Here is a 17,745-nt window from a genome sequence, read left to right as displayed (position 1 = left end):
GGAGTGGAGGTGAAGGACAGAGAAAGGGGTGGTATCGCTCCAAATATATTGTACTCATACACTTATTTGTTGAATGATAACTCCTTTGTACAACGACCTAAACAAAAGTTTGCAAGAGGAAAAGACACACCTTTCAATGGATAACTACAATTTCAGAGTTATATTGCTAATCTTGCTGCTTGACCCTAGATACTGTACTGAAACATGTTCTTTTCTCGAGACTGGCACACTGCAACTTGAGCCACAACTTGACTTTGGGCTGATTTTGGTGGTTAATTGAAGATAAGAATCCCACAAACATTTGTGCCTGGGCTACCTTCAGTCCCATGACTAACTAGGATTACAGGAATGCATCACCAGTGCTTCACTAGCTGTAAATATGACTTTTTAAAGAATTCTTTTAAGAATTGCATATCAATAGGAGTCATATTTGTAAAGATCAGTAATAATTTGAATCTTTTCTTGAATATTTCTGAAGTTCTTTCAAGCTTGATCCATTTATAGATAAGCTTTATTGAATATGCACGTATTGAATATGCAAATGTATTGAATATGCAAATGTACCAAATATGTATAAATATGCCCCTTATTTTGAATCAAAATATAGGGCAAAATGAAGGGCAAATAAAATAAAGGGGAAAACTATGTGAAATTAAATATGAACGATGATGCAAGCATCCGTAGTTCATTCCTGTAATCTTAGCTAGATCAAGAGACTGATATCTGGTTTGTAGTTTGAAGCCAGCGTGGGCAGGAAAGTTTGTAAGGCCCATATACAGTTAGCTACCGAAAACCGAAAATCTGGAAGTAGAGTTGTGGCTCAAATGATAGAGCACTAGCCTTGTGCAAAAAGGCTCAAGGACAGCACCCAAACCCTGGGTTTGAGAATCAGTATCAAAAATGAAAAGCCATGACAAGTAATCAGTGGCAAAAAGAATTGATTCTGGAATGTATTGCTTCTCGGTGATACATGATTAGTACATCAGCTTCTTGGATAATGAATGTAAATTTGTTTTATTTAGGTACAAGATATCCAACTAGAATAGCTTTGGTAGTCAATTAAAACTTCTTGCCCATAGGTCTAGCAGAGTTCAAAGGGATTCTAGACTGAGCGCTAAGGACTCATTTCCTTAACTTTTCTTCTTTTGTGTGTAATGATAAAGGCAAACACCAGAAAGAAGCATCAAGGACAGTATAAGGAGAAATGATTTAGGCCTCCATAGTTTTTACTTTGTGGATGTTGCTAGGGGCTTGGGTTAGCTGGCTTCCTATCTTGAACTCATTTGTGTTTGTCTTATTCCAAAGAACCACCTGGTCAGCTCGGACTTCTAGTTTTATTTTAAACTTATAATGATTTTGATTGTTCATCTTACTTTACTCTTTTCTTATTTATTTATTTTTCTGCCAGTCCTGGGGTTTGACCTCAGGGCCTGGGCACAGTACCACTTCTGGATTTCATTTCTCTGTGTATATGGTACCAAGGAATTGAACCTAGGGCTTTGTGCATGATAGGCAATCACTCTGCCACTAGGCCACACTCCAACCCTAGTTTTTATTATTTATTCTAGCAGAATATTAATGTTAACATTATAATATTAACATTTAGAAGGTTGAATTAGTCTGAATTTAAAATTATGTATACATATTCCCTCCCTCCCTCTCTGCCTCCCTCCTTCCCTCTCTCCATCCCTCCCTTCCTCCCTCCCTCCCTTCCTCCCTCCCTCCCCTGCAGGGTCTGAGCTCATCTCCCCACACGTGCTCTGCCAGTGTTCTACACTGAACTTTTCATCATCTGCCATAGTTGTGCTTTGGTTAGGTGGGGTCTTGCAAATAGCTACAGAGAATGCTGTGTGGAACATTCAGTGTATTTTCATACACAACAATGCTATTAATTCTGGTAAAAAAAATACTTAAACCTCTAAAGGTCTATTTTGTTTTCCTTAAGACAAAGAAATATTTCTTGTTTATTTCCTTATCACAATCTGATATTGCTTTCAATTTAATTAAGGGTTTTTGTTTGCTGGTAAGTAAGTGGTGAGCTGGAGGCCAATGGCTTATGCCTGCAATCCTAGTCCCTTAGGTGGCTGAGATCTGAAGATCAAAGTTCAAAAGTTCAAAGCCAGTCATCACAGTAAAGTACCTGAGACTCTTAATCTCCCATTAACCAGGCTCTGAGTTTCAACCTCAGCTTCAGCCCACACACGCATGTGCGCGCGTGCACACACACACACACACACACACACACACACACACACACATATCAGTGTTGAAGAGTGAAGAGCTTGGCTGGTTACCAGGAGATGCTTTCTCCAGGAGGATGTATGAGACACCAAGCACGTGACTGTTGTGCAATCTGCAGTCACAGGAACGGTGGTCTGCAACAGTGCTCAAAGGACCCAACTACCCTGTGCACAGATGGCCACCTGCGCATGCCTGGGGCGGGGCATTTATTTCAGACAGTTCACTTTGAAAGCAAATAGGGCAAGAGTCTCTCAAAGATCACACACAGCTGTGCCTTGCCGCTGTGATTTTTAACTCTGTGGTACTGAAACTATGTCAAATAGCCTGAAGCAAGTTCTGTACTATGCACAAGCTGAAAAATGATGCAAAATAAATACTCAGTGTGTTTTGAGAACAAACTCATTAACAAGGGAAATATTGTACTTTATATACCCCAAGGAGGCTTGAGTGTTCTTACCAGCACATAAAGGTTGATATGTGAAGGGTTGGTTGTTCATAGCTGATGGTAGCTAAATATTAACACAACTATTGGATTTTTTTTATTAAGTTGACTGAGGGCTTTATGAGAACTTTTGCTTTAGGGAAACACCTGGGTATAATTAATTATTTTTTTAAAAAAGCCCATAATTTAAATTTTGAATGACATTTTCCCTTCACAAATATTTTCACTTTCTCGTTTGAGAAACACAGTCAGTAAAAAATAAGTCAATATTATCAGCTCAGTTTCACAGGGAAGAAAATTAAGGGTAATCAGAATTGTGGTGTGGGCGGCTGCATTCATCTTTGTTATTAAGAATTGTGCTTGAAGCTGGGACCGGCAGAGAAAAGGGAACTCCCTTATTACACTCATCTCACTTCTCACTTAAAGAAGTTTGATAGGGAAAACAAAGCATGGGACAGTGACTCATGTGTCCTTGGTGGTTTAATTAGATAGATGGAACTGTTTAATGGAGAAATGTGAAAATCTGAAATGAGTCCAGAGGCTGGTAATAACTGGCTCATGCCTTTAATCCTCAGCTACTCAGGAGGCTGAGATCTGATGACTAAGATTTGAAGCCAACCTGGCAGCAAAGTCCATGAGAATCTTATCTCCAATGAACCAGAGTAAAACCAGAAGTAGAGGTGGAGCTAAAATGGTACAGTGCTAGCCTTGAGAGGAAAAAAGCTAAGCAAGAGCAAGAAGCTCTGAGTTCAAGACCCAGTATACCGCTATGTCTGATCAGAAGATAAAGAATATTATATGAGTCTATAAATAATGTGATATAATTTCAGATATTTTACAATGACTGTGTATATCATAGAAAAAGTAACTAAAAAGAATTCCTCTATAAAATATTATGTAAATACTTAGCATATAATTTAATGATTTCCTAAGGGAAAAGACATAGTTTTTTTTTTTTTTTTGCCAGTCCTAGGACTTGAAGTAAGGGCTTGGGCAATGTCCATAAGCATTCTCAAGGCGAGTAATCAACCATTTGAGCCACAGGGCCACTTCTGGCTTTTTCTGTGTTTATGGGACCAAGGAATTGAACACAGGGCTTCATGAATGCTAGGCATCACTCTATCACTAGAACACACTCCCAGCCCAAGACCTAAGTAAGTTTTAAAAGGAACTTATGACATGGACCAGAAAAGAGAAGTGTTTTGGGTAGAGTGGGCAAGTAATGTATCTGACATGGAGCATACTTGAAATGCTTGAGTAAGGACACAAATCAGTGTATAAAGGAGATAAGGAGAGAGAGAGAGATAGAGATAGAGAGAGAGAGAGAGAGAGAGAGATTGAACAGAAATCAGAGACAGTAAGGTTCAGTCAGATAGTCTTGACCAAAGAGTCCATTGTGGAATTTGTTCTAAATAAAATTGGAAACTATTACACCTTTTTAAGTTTTAAAATTATTTTTAACTAATTGTACAAAGCTTTTGCCATTCAACAATGGAGTTTATGAATACGATGCATTTATCAGTGTCAGCCCTTTCAACATCCTCACCCTTCCCTCCCCTCTTTTCTTCATTTTGTAATATCTACGTTGAATTCTTGGCTGCATTCTACCCTCCTTCTCTTGTTGTTTATCTACCTCTCTCTCCTTGGCTCCACCCCCAACTCAGTTCCTGGTGCTTGATATTTGGGTTTTTACTTTGACTTTCTAAGGAATTATGCTATCTGTGCTTTCCCTTTTACCCACCATATTTCAATTGCCTACCACCCACCATATTTTCTTACAGGATTGTAAAGTCATTCTATCTTCTACATATCAGGAAAAATATTCAAATAATTGTCACTCTGGGCTTGACCTACTTCACATAAAATAACTTCTCTTTCCCCCAATGTTTTTCTATTTCTTTTTTTTTTGCCAGTCTTGGGCTTGAGCTCAGGGCCTGAGCACTGTCCTTGGACTTTCTCAAGGCTAGAGCTCTACCACTTGAGCCACAGCACCACTTCCGGCTTTTTTCTATGTATGTGGTACCGAGGAATCAAACCGGGGTCTTTATGCATGCTAGGCAAGCACTTTAACCACTAGGCCAAACTCCCTGCCCCTGTTTTTCTATTTCTTTACCAATGATATATCATTCTTTCTAGTGGATGAGTAAAATTCCACTGGTGATATACTCCATATTTTCTTGGTCCATTCATCCACTGAGGGGCATCTGGGCTGATTGCATACCTGGACTCTGGTGAGTAAGACTGGAGTGAACATGGCTGCTCTGGTGGCTTTATTGTAACCTGGATTTTGAGAAATTTTTAAGGTGGAAAATTCTATTTATTTTTTCCCTCTGTTAACTAATTTCTTGGAATATCAAGAGTACAGAAGCAAGCAGAAAATCAAAATGATTTTTTGGAAAGGTGTAGAGAATAGGGGCCGGGAGTTTGGCCTAGTGGTAGAGTGCTTGCCTAGTATGCATGAAGACCCTGGTTCGATTCTTTGGTACCACATACATAGAAAAAAGCCAGAAGAGGTGCTGAGGCTCAAGTGGTAGAGTTCTAGCCTTGAGAAAGCCCAACAACAGTGAGTAGGCCCTGAGCTCAAGCCCAAGACTGGCACACACACACACACACACACACACACACACACACACACACACACACACAAAGGTCTAGAGAATAGTAGTAGCTAAGAGCAGGGTGGCATTTGGTGTTTCTGCATTTCCAAATCACTTACAAAACAATGTTGATTGGATTTAGTGGGTGGTAAGGAAAGGCAATCATATTAAGAAAGTATGTTGATAAAAAGAGAATTATGCAAACTCATGCACAATTATCATACCCTTATATACTCACAAGGCAACATTCTGAGTTGAATATTGCCTTTCCTTAAAGGAATTTTTTTCCTTTTTTGTTGGTCATGGGGCTTGAACTCTGGGCCTGGGTGCTGTCCCCAAAACTCTTCAGCTCAAGGCTACTACCCTACCTCTGGAGTCACAGCCCTACTTCCTGTTTTCTTGTGATTAATTGGACATAAGAGTCTCATGGTGTCAGGGCTGGCTTTGATCCATGATCCTCAGATCTCTGCCTACCTGAATAGTTAGGCATGAGCCACCATGCCCGGCTAAAAGCGGAATTACTTTTTAAAATCTGATTACTCAATAAAATGTTTCCATAAGAGATCTTTGTAGGAGAAAGAAGACTTCTAAAAAGAATTCTTTGGGGCCCACAAAAAGTATATTACCATAAGTGATAATCAAAATCAGTTTCAAATAAAACATTTAAGATTTTCCAGCTATTTTTATAACATATAACAGCATTTTAATATGCTTATTTGGAATACTTACATGCACTTTTAATAAGCTGAAGAGCCAGGTAATAGTGAGTAGGTCTAATTAACTTCTGAGATCATTATAGGTATAATGTCCATTGCTGTTCAGAAATCACTCTTTCAAGTTATAACATATAAAGTTAAAATCTATTATAACTACATGGAATAAAATTATACCTTTAAATTCAAACTTTCAAGTTCTATTAGATAACTCAAAAATAAACATATACATATTGATTTTATTACTAACTTTTCTTGTCAGTTGTGAGGCTTGAACTTGGTCTGGGCACTGTCGCTGAGCTCTTCACCTTCAGACTACTGCTCTACCCCTTGAGCAACAGCCCCACTTTAGGTTCTCTAGTAGGTAATTGGAGATGAGTCTCATGGTCTTTAGTGGCCAGGTTGGCTTTGAACCGCAATCTTCATCTCTCAGCCGCCTGAGTAGCTAGGATGACATGCGTTAGACCCCACAGAAGCTATTATTAGTATCTTTTCCCATGGTTTTCAGGTTCAGGAACTTGAACCTCAGGACCTGGATAAACATCATTGCGCTTTTCTGGTCAAGGGTGGTGCTCTACCCTTTGAGCCACAGATCCAGTTTTGGCTTTTGTGTGGTTGATTGGAGCTATGAACCACGTGGACTTCTCTTTCTGGGTTGGCCACAAGTGCCTGGATGTGATTTTATTTTTGAGAGAAATACTAAATAAGGGCATATATGTTGTATCTTCATGTTTTTTTTTTAAATTTTATTGTTGGGTTAATATATAGAGGGGTTACAGATTTCTTATCACATATTGATACCCCTTCTCATGTTTTTGTCCCCATTTCCCTCCCCACACACCCTCTCAATCATCTTGTTTTCCTCCTTCCCTTCCCTTCTGTATTTCAAATAAACATATATGCAGTATACTAGGTAACAAAGTCAGATGTAGTAACAACATGAGATTAACCATAAGGGCAAGAAAAGAGAGTGAAATAACAGTACATTGAGAACAACAATCATACAAGATAAAGCTCATGTCTTTATGAATTTCTATAATAATACAATATACAAGATCCATTTAAGTGATTTTCTTGTATTCATTTTCCAGAATATATCGGTTAAGATAAACAGAAAAATGGACACTGCTGGCTCATCCCTTTAATCAGAGATCTGAAGATCACAATTCAAAGCCAGCCCAGGTAAGAAACTCTGTGAAACTCCTATCTCCATTACACTACTCAGATAAATCCAGAAGTGGTAAGATGGCTCAAATGGTACAGTGCTAGTCTTGAGCAAAAGAAGCTCAGTGACAGTGCCCAGATCGAGAGTTCAATCCCCAGAATTGGCAAAAAAAATTTTTTTCATTGTACTCACACACTGACTTACTGACAAGCTGAACAGAAACTGTCTTGTACAGATATTTAACATTAATAATAAAAACTAGCTACAATATGCATGATCTAACCTTAGATTTTCAATGTATAGACTCTATATATTCCATTCATAACAATTTCAGTGGTGTATTTCATTTGTATCTCTGTGTGTGTGTGTGTGTGTGTGTGTGTGTGTGTGTGTGTGTGTGTGTGTGCGTGTGCCAGTCCTGAGACTTAAACTCAGGCCATGGTCCCTGAGTACTTTGACTCAAAGCTAGCATTCTTCCCCTTGAGCCACAGCTCCACTTCTGGTCTTTTGCTGGTTAAATTAGAACTAAGTGCCTCATTAGTTATGCTGCTCAGGCTGGCTTGGAAATGCTGCTCCAAGATCTCAACTTCCTGTGTAGCTAGGATTTCAGGTGTGAGCTCCCACCTCCCAGCTCAGTATTTCTATCTTTTTTTTTTTAATGGATAGGAAAAGCCAGTGAGATACTATGACAGTTCTTTCATGAATATAAATGCTGACCTTGCTTTCTGCTAAATTTTTTGTAGAAGTGTAAGTTTTGATTTAAGTAGTTGTATAAAAGATTTCAGTTTCATATATCCATTTCTGTGTGTGATGCATCCTGATCAGAGATTGCTCTCTCTGTTCTCTTCCCCATCACCAATCCCATCCCCAAGTTCATCTTCCATTTTCTCTACTTCAGTTTTTGTGGTTGTACATCAAATATGCTAAATGTACTCAGCCACCATTCCTATATTTTAATTGTATTTTATTCTTAGGGTAGCATATAGAGGGGTTACAGGAACGTTTGTCCATGTACCTCCTATTAATTTACAGAAAAGGCTGAATATAAATGCCATCGGACTTCTAAAAATTAAAGTAAAATTCTTTAACAACCTTTAGAGATTATCTGCAATAACTCGTTCAGCAACCCTATTGTCCACATAATAAATCAAATGCTTTAGGATAGTAGGAAAAAAGGCATTTGTAGAAAGTTCATGAAAAAAGAAATAAAGAACTCCAGTGGTGGAAAGAGAGAAGATATAAAGTCAGAAAAAAATAAGATCAGTGTCCTGGCACGCCTGACCTGATTGCTTGCACCTGACCCAGTTCTCAGCAATCAGTCTTTGGACAGACTTGGCTCCATTCTCCTAAACCACCAATTACCAAGTCCTTTGTCTCTCTAATCAGAAACTGTGTGTGCCTCTGACCCCAATGGCTGCATTTCAACCTTCTGTATTAGGATTCCACGGTGGGCACTGCTTTCTTTGGGTTCCCTTGATCATTTCTAATTGGAAGCGAAGCTTTGCATGTATTGAGAGTGACTTGAGATGGAAATGGGAAAACCAATCTGGACAGCAGGAATCTGGAAGTCTAGCTGCATGGCGGTAATTTCTTTACTGGGATTATGCAAAGCTGGTCCTTGTTACAGTTTTCTGTCACCTTGAAAAGTTGCTGTCTGCTAAAGAGGAGAAAGAGAGACCCATGTCTCGTGATGATCCACCATCATTTTGTCACATATTATTTCAAATATTTCAGCTCACGTGTAGAAGTTCTATAATTTTTGACACAAGAGAAAATGGAATGATATTCTCTGGAGCAAATGTCACCGTGAATGTCACAACATGCCAGGTAGCCCTTGAGTGTCATGAAATCTGTAATGAAAAAGAGAGGCTCCTGTGTTAAATAATGTAGACTTTGAGAGACGTTATACAACTATAATTATTTGACTTTTTAATGGTAAAAAGCTCATGGTAATGGTAAAAAGGATATGTAATTCCACCAGCCCAATAATGGAAATGGTCAGTTTTGTCTGCCATATAGCTTCCTTGACCAGAGACCAGGATCCTCATTATGAGGAACGTATCAGAAAGCAAAGGCTGCCACATTGAAGTAGTGTACTTTTTATTCAGTCACCTTCAAATTTTTTGAAAGGTTTGCTTTGCATATTATCATGTTATTTTTTTTAATGGTAGTTGAATTAGTAAGTCTCACTATTTGTGTACTGGTGGACTCTGGGCCAGAATGACAATGGCAATGAGGGGCCAGCAAAAATAAAAAAAAAAAAACCCTTGACAATATGCTCAGGAATAAACTTCTAGTAGCTTCCACATATCTAGATGCAAATATCAAATACACACACATATATACATATATATACATTTACATATTAAGAAATAGTGATGGCAGGTATTGGTGCTCACACTTGCAAGCCTAGATCTCTAGATCTTGGAGGACTGAGATGTGAGGACCTTGATTTGAAGCTAGCTTGGACAAGAAAGTCTTTGAGACTTACCTCTAATTGGCCATGAGGTGGGAATGGCCTTAAGTGTGAAAGTGCCAGCCTTGAGTGAAAAGCTAAGAGACAATACACAGGTCATGAGTTCAAGCCCTAGCAGCAGCAGAGCACAAATAGTAATGGTAGTGATATAATAAATATCTAATAAATAATAATAATTTTAATTCCCATCCTTCACTAAAAGCAACATATCCAGACCAAAGCATTATTTGAGATAAGATCTCTAAGTATATTCAGTGTAACTAAATGCTGAAAAAGAATGCTGGACAAATAGTTCATCTCTGTAATAATACTGGACAGTCTGTCTGTTTGTCTGTCTGGCAATGATAATATGGGAGTGAAGGACATCTGAATAGACTTCCATTTTTTCTTGACTCAACTACTCTTAACTTTTCCTTTTCTTTTTCTGCCAAAATTGTCGTACTGCAGATTGCAAGGTAAATTAATATCAAAATGTTCTGCAGAAAAATCACATCTAATAATATCTTCAAATGAAATGGTTTAATTTGGATTGAAAATTTAAAAAAAACACTATTTCATCCAAAACATAGCAACTGTAATATTTATGGAAACCTCATCTTCAGTGGAAAAAAAGAAAACAAAAACAAAAACAAAAAACATCACCCTTTCTTAAGGTCTGCAGCTATTTCTTCTGTTATCAAGAGCCTTTAAATGTGCAGAAACAGAACCTCAGCTTGAAGTTAGGAGAGTTATTTGCACAGGTGGCTTGCCTTCTGGGAGTCTAAATTCTTGCTTCTGTTGTCTGTATCAATTATGCTGGAACTTGGTCTATTCTGTGCCTGCCAGTTTTCATAACAAATGAAGACTCTTTCACAAATTGCTGACGAGACATTTATCAAATTATCCGATGAGTGAAATTCGACTTCCAAACAAAAGAATCAACACTGAAGAAAGATGCATGGGTGATCAAATATTCAGTCAGCTACATGAATTTCTCTGACTTAAAGGTTTAAGATGTGTCAAGTAAAGTCATTAGTAATTGCTGATTTGTGAATAAACCTTCTCAAACCACTTTAGTGGATTTTGTAAGTTCTTTATTTTTTTTAAGTAAAACATTGTATTTACTTAGAATCATTCAGAATGTCAACAAAACAGCTGCAGTGGTATTCAGTTAACAGAACAATTATTTCATATAAGCTGTGTCAGACAACTGAACATGAAAAACTTTCATCCCATATATAACTAATTTGAAACTGCTTCAAATTTCCACGCCAATTTACCGCCCCCATACTGTACCAGGCAAGGTTAGTGGCTATTGAACAGACCACCAGGACAGAGCTACCTAAAGACACATTCGGTAGTGTGTTAACTATACAAAAGAAGACACTGTACAGGTTAAAAACAAATCTTACACAGCCTTACATTTCAACTAATTTTTCTTTAAAAGGAGTGAGTTGTGTACAGTGGGTTAAAAGCTTTATAGACAAGGAAAACAAAAACCACTGCGCTAGAACCTACTTATTCATCATCATCCTCTTCCTCCTCTTCATTTTCCTCCTCTTCCTTCTTTTTCTTGCTCGTTTCAGCCCTCACAGCTCCCCCCACCTTTTTTTTTTCTGCATCAGGCTTTCCTCTAGCTCGGTAGGCAGCAATATCCTTTTCGTATTTTTCCTTCTGCTTAGCAGCTTCTTCTCCTCAGGCTGCTTCTCCTCTGCAGCAGTGTTGCTCCACATCTCTCCCGGTGTTTCTGCAACATCACCAATAGACAGGCTAGGATGCTCCACTTTGATTTTTAGGATGACATTCTGAACAGAACAAGAAGGAGGCCTCTTGGGTACATTGCGATCCTTGAACTTGTTTTTTGTGTCCACTTTAGGAGGGATGTAGGTTTTCATTTTCCTTTCATAACGAGCCTTGTCTGCCTTCAAATTTCCCTTTCTCTTTAGCAGACATAGACTTCCACATCTCTTAGAAAACTCTGAGACCGAAGCATCCGGGTGCTTCTTCTTGTGCTCCTGTGCTCCTCCCGGCAAGTTTGCACAAAGAATGCGTCTGATGACATTTTACCTCTTGGCTTCTTAGGATTTCCTTTGCCCGTGTTTAGTTTTTCCTCTGAGAGGCTCAGAATCGGTTCGTGCTGTCTGACTTCTCACTTGCTCCTGCTCTCAATACTCTTTTTTTTTTAATTTTTTCTTTTGTCGTCATAGGGCTTGAACTTAGCCTGGGCGCTGTCCCTGAGCTTTTCAGCTCAAGGCTACCACCATACTCCTGGGCCTGGGCATTGTCCCTGAACACTTCAGCTAAAGGCTACCAACCTACCCTTAAGCCAAGCTCCCCTTCCTGTTTTCTAGAGGTTAATTTGAGATGAGAGTCTCAGGTCCTTTTGTGCCAGGGCTGGCTTTGAACCTTTGATCCTCCTGAGTAGCTAGGATTACATGCGTGAGCCACCGAGCCTGGCAATGTATTCTTTTTGTAAGAGTTTTAAGTACTCAACTCCAGATTTAGAATATTTTCTAGATTTATGAAAAAATGACTTTGTTTTGGAAAGCTTAATTGTTTTTAAATCCTGAATTGAAAACAACAAATTTATTCGTTTTTAAAAAAAGCATTTGTTCAGGGCAGAAGGAAGATGGCGCCCAGATAATAGGGACGCTGCCTAGCTCTCTCTCAGAAAAAGAGAGAACCAGGGAGTCCCACGAGCCAACTACCTTAAGAAATCCACATCAACAAACTCAAAAAGCAACAGAGAAGGACTCAAACCGGAAAAGAAATCCAGATAAAGCTCACATCCAACTTTCTCAAAGAATTCGGAACGTGAGGACCCCTCCCCCACCTCTTGCCGCCGGATCCAAGCCGCGAAAGCCACGGAAAGCCACGAAAAGCTGCGGTGGAGGGTGCCAGGCCGGGAGACCGACTGCTGCAGAAACCAGCACAGAACCTGGCCAGTGAACTGCGGAAGCAGCAGAACCCAGACGCGGAACCAGAACAGCAAGCAGCAGAACCCAGACGCGGAACACAGACGGCTGCGGAGACCCGACGGGAGTGAAAGACTCCCCACCACCGTGGAGCTCCCGCAGAAGGACGCAGAGGCGTGAGTAATACAGCGCATCCCCAAACACATCGGGAAAGCAGAGCGGGTGCCAAGCAATAGAACTTAACTCAGACCCCAACACCCCACCCGAGAAAGACTGGCGGGAGCAGGGGGGCAAGGAATTTAGAATCCTGTCCCTCCCCTCAACAGCCCCCTCCCTCAGGCCTTGACTGGAGATTGACAGGCGGGCTACCCATAAGACCCAGCACCCCATCAAGGGAGGCGGGGCTGTCCCAACTCCCACCCGCCCAACGGGCTCAACCCCCAGCCCTCTGACTGGAGAGTGACAAGTGGGCGGACCCTAAGACTCAGCACCCCACCAGGGGAGGCGGAGCTGTCCCAGCTCCCACCCGCCCACCAGGCTCCTCTCCCACGCCACTGGATCTGGAGAGTGGAGGGCACTGTGACCCTGCATTACAACAGCGGGTAGGTTGTGCAGGAAAATAGGAGCCAGCATCTGCCCCCCCTCAATTCTTAAGCTGGGCATCCTCCAGCTGGGAATCCTGAGAAAGACAGCACCAAGGGGCCCCCCACAGTCACAGACTCTCTGACAAAGCAGTGGAAACACAGCAGGGATCTGAAGGGGCGACCAGCAGCCAAGCTCACCTACTGAGAATCAGAAAGGCTCGGCTCCACCCTTGGAGCCCACGTCCTCAGCTGGGCCCCGCCCCTGGGAACAGAGGGGTCTCCTGCTGGTCCTGCTGAGAGCCCTTGGAAACTCTCAATCCCCAGACCCTTGGCTTGGGGCCGCCCCTGGAAGCAGCACAGAAAAACATCTGCCAACCGCGCTCAGACAGAAGCTCCCAGATCCATCCCATGGTCCACTGTGAGGCCACTGGTTGGGCTAAGAGCTAGTTGTGCAGCAACACATAAGTTTTATTCTAATACTTTCCAAACTTTGTATTCAAATACGCTACCTACTTACCAACTTAGGTCAGTTATCCTTACGCTATACCTTTTATTCATTACTACAATATTCTTACACTCCTACGTTAATCTTCTTGTACCTCCCCTGATCTCTCTCATTCTATTTTTCTATCTCTGGACCTCTGATCATCTTACAACCCTTAATACTGCACGGATCTGCACTTGATGGCTGTTGAGCAATACTGTATATCTAGGTGTTTAATTATTCTCTAGGCTCAGAGGGACTTAAAGACAATAGAGATTGGATTGAGAGGCTTATTGTTTTGGGTATAAGTCTCTTATCAGTGGTTGTATTAGACTGGTCTGTAAGTGCACAAAAAGAAAGAGTGATAACACCAATCAAAAATGTGAACATCTAGTGTCTGCCAGCTACAGAGGTCTAGGTTGGTTATATCTGAAAAACTACAATCGTGTTTAGTATTAATCTTGCTCCCATTTTCAAATGGGCAGAACAAGAAGCTCAAGAAAAATGTCAAATCAAGAAACAACAGCCCCCACTCAATGTAAACAGACAATGGAACAGTCACTGGCAAACCTAGAGGAGACTATTCCAAGTGTTATACAAATGCAACAGATAAACATCATTAATGAAAAATGTGAAAATATAAAGAAAGAGATAAGGGAGGAAGCCATAGCTGAACAAGAGGAAACCATAAACAAGGTGAAAAGTGAAAAATAAGAAGCCATAAAGGAGACCATAATAAAGGTTTTTCAAAGAAAGATGGATGAATTCATAGAATCCACAAATAAAAAGGTGACTGAACTCCAGCAAATGTTCAAAGAAAATAAAGCTACTGAGCTAACCACTCAAATGGAAATCAAGGAGCTAAAGAAATCCATACATGATCTAAAAGAAGAGATGCAAGGCATCAAAAATGAGCAATTAGTAGCAAGGGAGATGAAAAATAAAGTAGATAGCTTTGATAGCAGGTTAGACAATGCAGAGGAGAGAATCTCCGGGACTGAAGATAATTTAGTTATTATAGAGAAAGAACAGAAAATGAGTCAATCCAAATCTAGGAAAATTGAGAGAGCGCTTCAGGAGTCCAAGATACAATTAGGAAGCCTAATTTAAGGCTAATTGGTATTGAGGAGGGCGTGGAGAAGGAGGTCAATGGTATTGGAAATATACTTCAGGGAATCATCTCAGAGAATTTCCCAAATATCCAGAAAGGCAGGCCCATCCAGATACAAGAAGCTTTTAGAACCCCAAACAGACCTGAACAGAAAAGAACATCCCACCGCCACATTGTAACCTGAACTGGATCAATAGAAACCAAAGAAAGGATCCTAAAGGCAGCCAGGGAAAAGGGATCAGTAACCTATAAAGGCAAACCAATAAGAATAACCCCAGATTTCTCAGCAGAGACCATGCAAGCAAAAAGTGACTAGAAGCATATAATGTCATGCCCTGAAGTCAAAAAACTACCAACCAAGAATACTGTACCCAGCTAAGCTCTCATTCATAACTAAGGGAACAATAAAAACATTCCATTCCAGGGAAAAGCTGCAACAATATGTCGCAACAAAACCAACACTACAGAGAATTCTCAAAGATATTTTATACATAGAAAACCAAAATAAATGCAATATAGGGAAAGAAATGGCACCTAAACAGCATACCACCTAAGGACCACAAGAACTGTCAAGACACAGGCCCTAACAAAAACTTTTAAAAATGGTAGGAACTAATAAATATCTCTCAATCCTAACTCTCAATGTCAATGGACTCAACTCTCCAATTAAACGGCATAGGCTGTCTAGTTGGATCAAAAAGCAAGAGCCATCGTTCTGCTGTCTTCAAGAGACACATCTTACACAAAAAACAATCATCTTTTGAAAGTGAGAGGTTGGAATAAACTCTATCAAGCTAACGGCCCCCATAAACAGGCTGGAGTTGCCATCCTCATATCAGATAAAATAGACTTCAAACTAAAATTGGTAAGAAAAGACAAAGAAGGTTACTACATACTACTAAAGGGATCTTTCCTCCAGGATGACATAACGATCCTAAATATTTACACACCCAATCCCGGAGCTCCGAACTTCATCAAGCAAACTTTACTTACACTGAAACCATACATAGATCGAAATACAGTGATTGTCGGTGACTTTAACACACCACTCTTACCTATGGACAGATCAACAAGGCAAAAACTCAACAGAGAAACCTTATGGCATTCTTTAAAGAAATAAAAGAGGCAATTCAAAATTTCATATGGAATAATAAAAGACCCCGTATAGCAAAAACACTTCTTAGCAGAAAGAAAAGCGCTGGAGGAATTTCAATTCCAAACTTTAGACTCTATTACGGAGCTATAATTCTCAAAACAGCTTGGTACTGGCACAGGAACAGGCCTGAAGACCAATGGAATAGAACTGAGGACCCAGATATTAAACCACAGACCTATGGCCACCTAATCTTTGACAAGGAAGCCAAAAAAATAGAATGGAAGAAAGACAGCCTCTTCAACAACTTGTGCTGGCAGAACTGGTTAAGCACCTGCAGAAAACTAAAGTTGGATCCTTCTTTGTCACCCTGCACTAGAATTAACTCCAAATGGATCAAAGACCTGGAGGTAAAAGCTGACACATTGAAAACTTTACAAGAATGAATAGGAGACACACTAGGCCTCCTTGGCACAGGTCAAAACTTTCTCAATAAGTCCAAGAAACAGAGAAAATCTGGATAAGTGGGACTGCATTAAACTGCAGAGCTTCTGTATGGCAAAGGACATAGCTAGTAAATTAAATAGGAAGCCTACAGAGTGGGAGAAGATCTTCACCAACCAAACAACAGACAAAGGCCTCATATCTAAAATATATCAACAACTCAAAAAATTGAATCACTCCAAAACTAATCTCCAAAGTAATGACCATCCCATTAAAAAATGGGCCAAAGACTTAAAGAGAGTCTTCTCTGAAGAAGAAACAAAAATGGCCTATAGACACATGAAGAAATGCTCAACATTTCTGGTCATAAAAGAAATGCAAATCAAAACAACTCTAAGATTCCACCTCACTCCAGTTAGAATGGCCAGGATCAAGAAAAGGAATAATAAAAGATGCTGGAGGGGATGTGGCCAGGAGGGATCACTACTACACTGTTGGTGGGAGTGCAAACTCATTCAACCACTATGGAAAGCAGTGTGGTAGTGCCTCAAAAGGCTAAATATAGAACTCCCCTATGACCCAGCAATTCCACTACTTGGCATTTATCCAACCATCCAGAAACAAGGGCATACTAAATCCACTAGCACAACAATGTTCATTGCAGCATTATCCACCATAACAAAGATATGGAACCAACCTAGATGTCCCTCAGTTGATGAGTGGATCAACAAGTTGTGGTATTTGTACACAATGGAATTCTATGCTGCTGTCAGAAAGAATGACATTGCCCCATTTGTTAGGAAATGGAAAGACTTAGAAAAAATCATATTAACTGAAGTAAGCCAGACTCAAGGGAACTTAGGCTCAATGGTTTCCCTCATTCGTCATAATCAGTAGAAACCTTGGGCTCTACTAGCAGAGATCTGCAATAGAGCAAAATCTTGATACATAAGGCCATATAGTATGAAGCTAATTGAAAGGACCTCCAGGATATTGAAACAAAAGCCATATAACGAATGATTGTTGTCCTTAATATACTATATTATCTCTCATCTCCTTTGCTGTCCCTTGGGTATCTCATATTGTTACAGTATCTCACTTTGTTATCTGATATATTGAATTTATTTCTATTTGGATATTTGAAATTTGATAGAGAAGGGGGGAAAACCAAGATGGGTTGGGGGGGTGGGTGAGGGTAATGGGTACCAAGATATATGAAAGTGTATCAATGTATGTGAATTAATGCACCTTCTATCTGGCAAATATCATGTAATCCTTTTATTAATTACAATAAAAATATTTTTAAAAAGCATTTGTTCATTAATTTTAACTGATATTGGAAAATTATATTACTCCTAAGAATAACATAGAGAAAGAAACACATAGTGGAGAAGTTTTGAATTCTTTCTTTTTATTTATGTATTTATTTATTTTTTGACAGTCCTGGAGTTTGAACTCAGGGCCTGAGCACCGTCCTTGAGCTTTCTCAAGTCTAGTGCTC

The sequence above is a fragment of the Megascapheus bottae genome, chromosome 23, assembly GCF_031878675.1.
Source record: "Megascapheus bottae isolate mThoBot1 chromosome 23, mThoBot2.hap1, whole genome shotgun sequence".
Taxonomy (NCBI): Eukaryota; Metazoa; Chordata; class Mammalia; order Rodentia; family Geomyidae; genus Megascapheus; species Megascapheus bottae.
The sequence above is the reverse complement of the archived record's forward strand: the minus strand, read 5'-3'. Positions refer to the sequence as shown.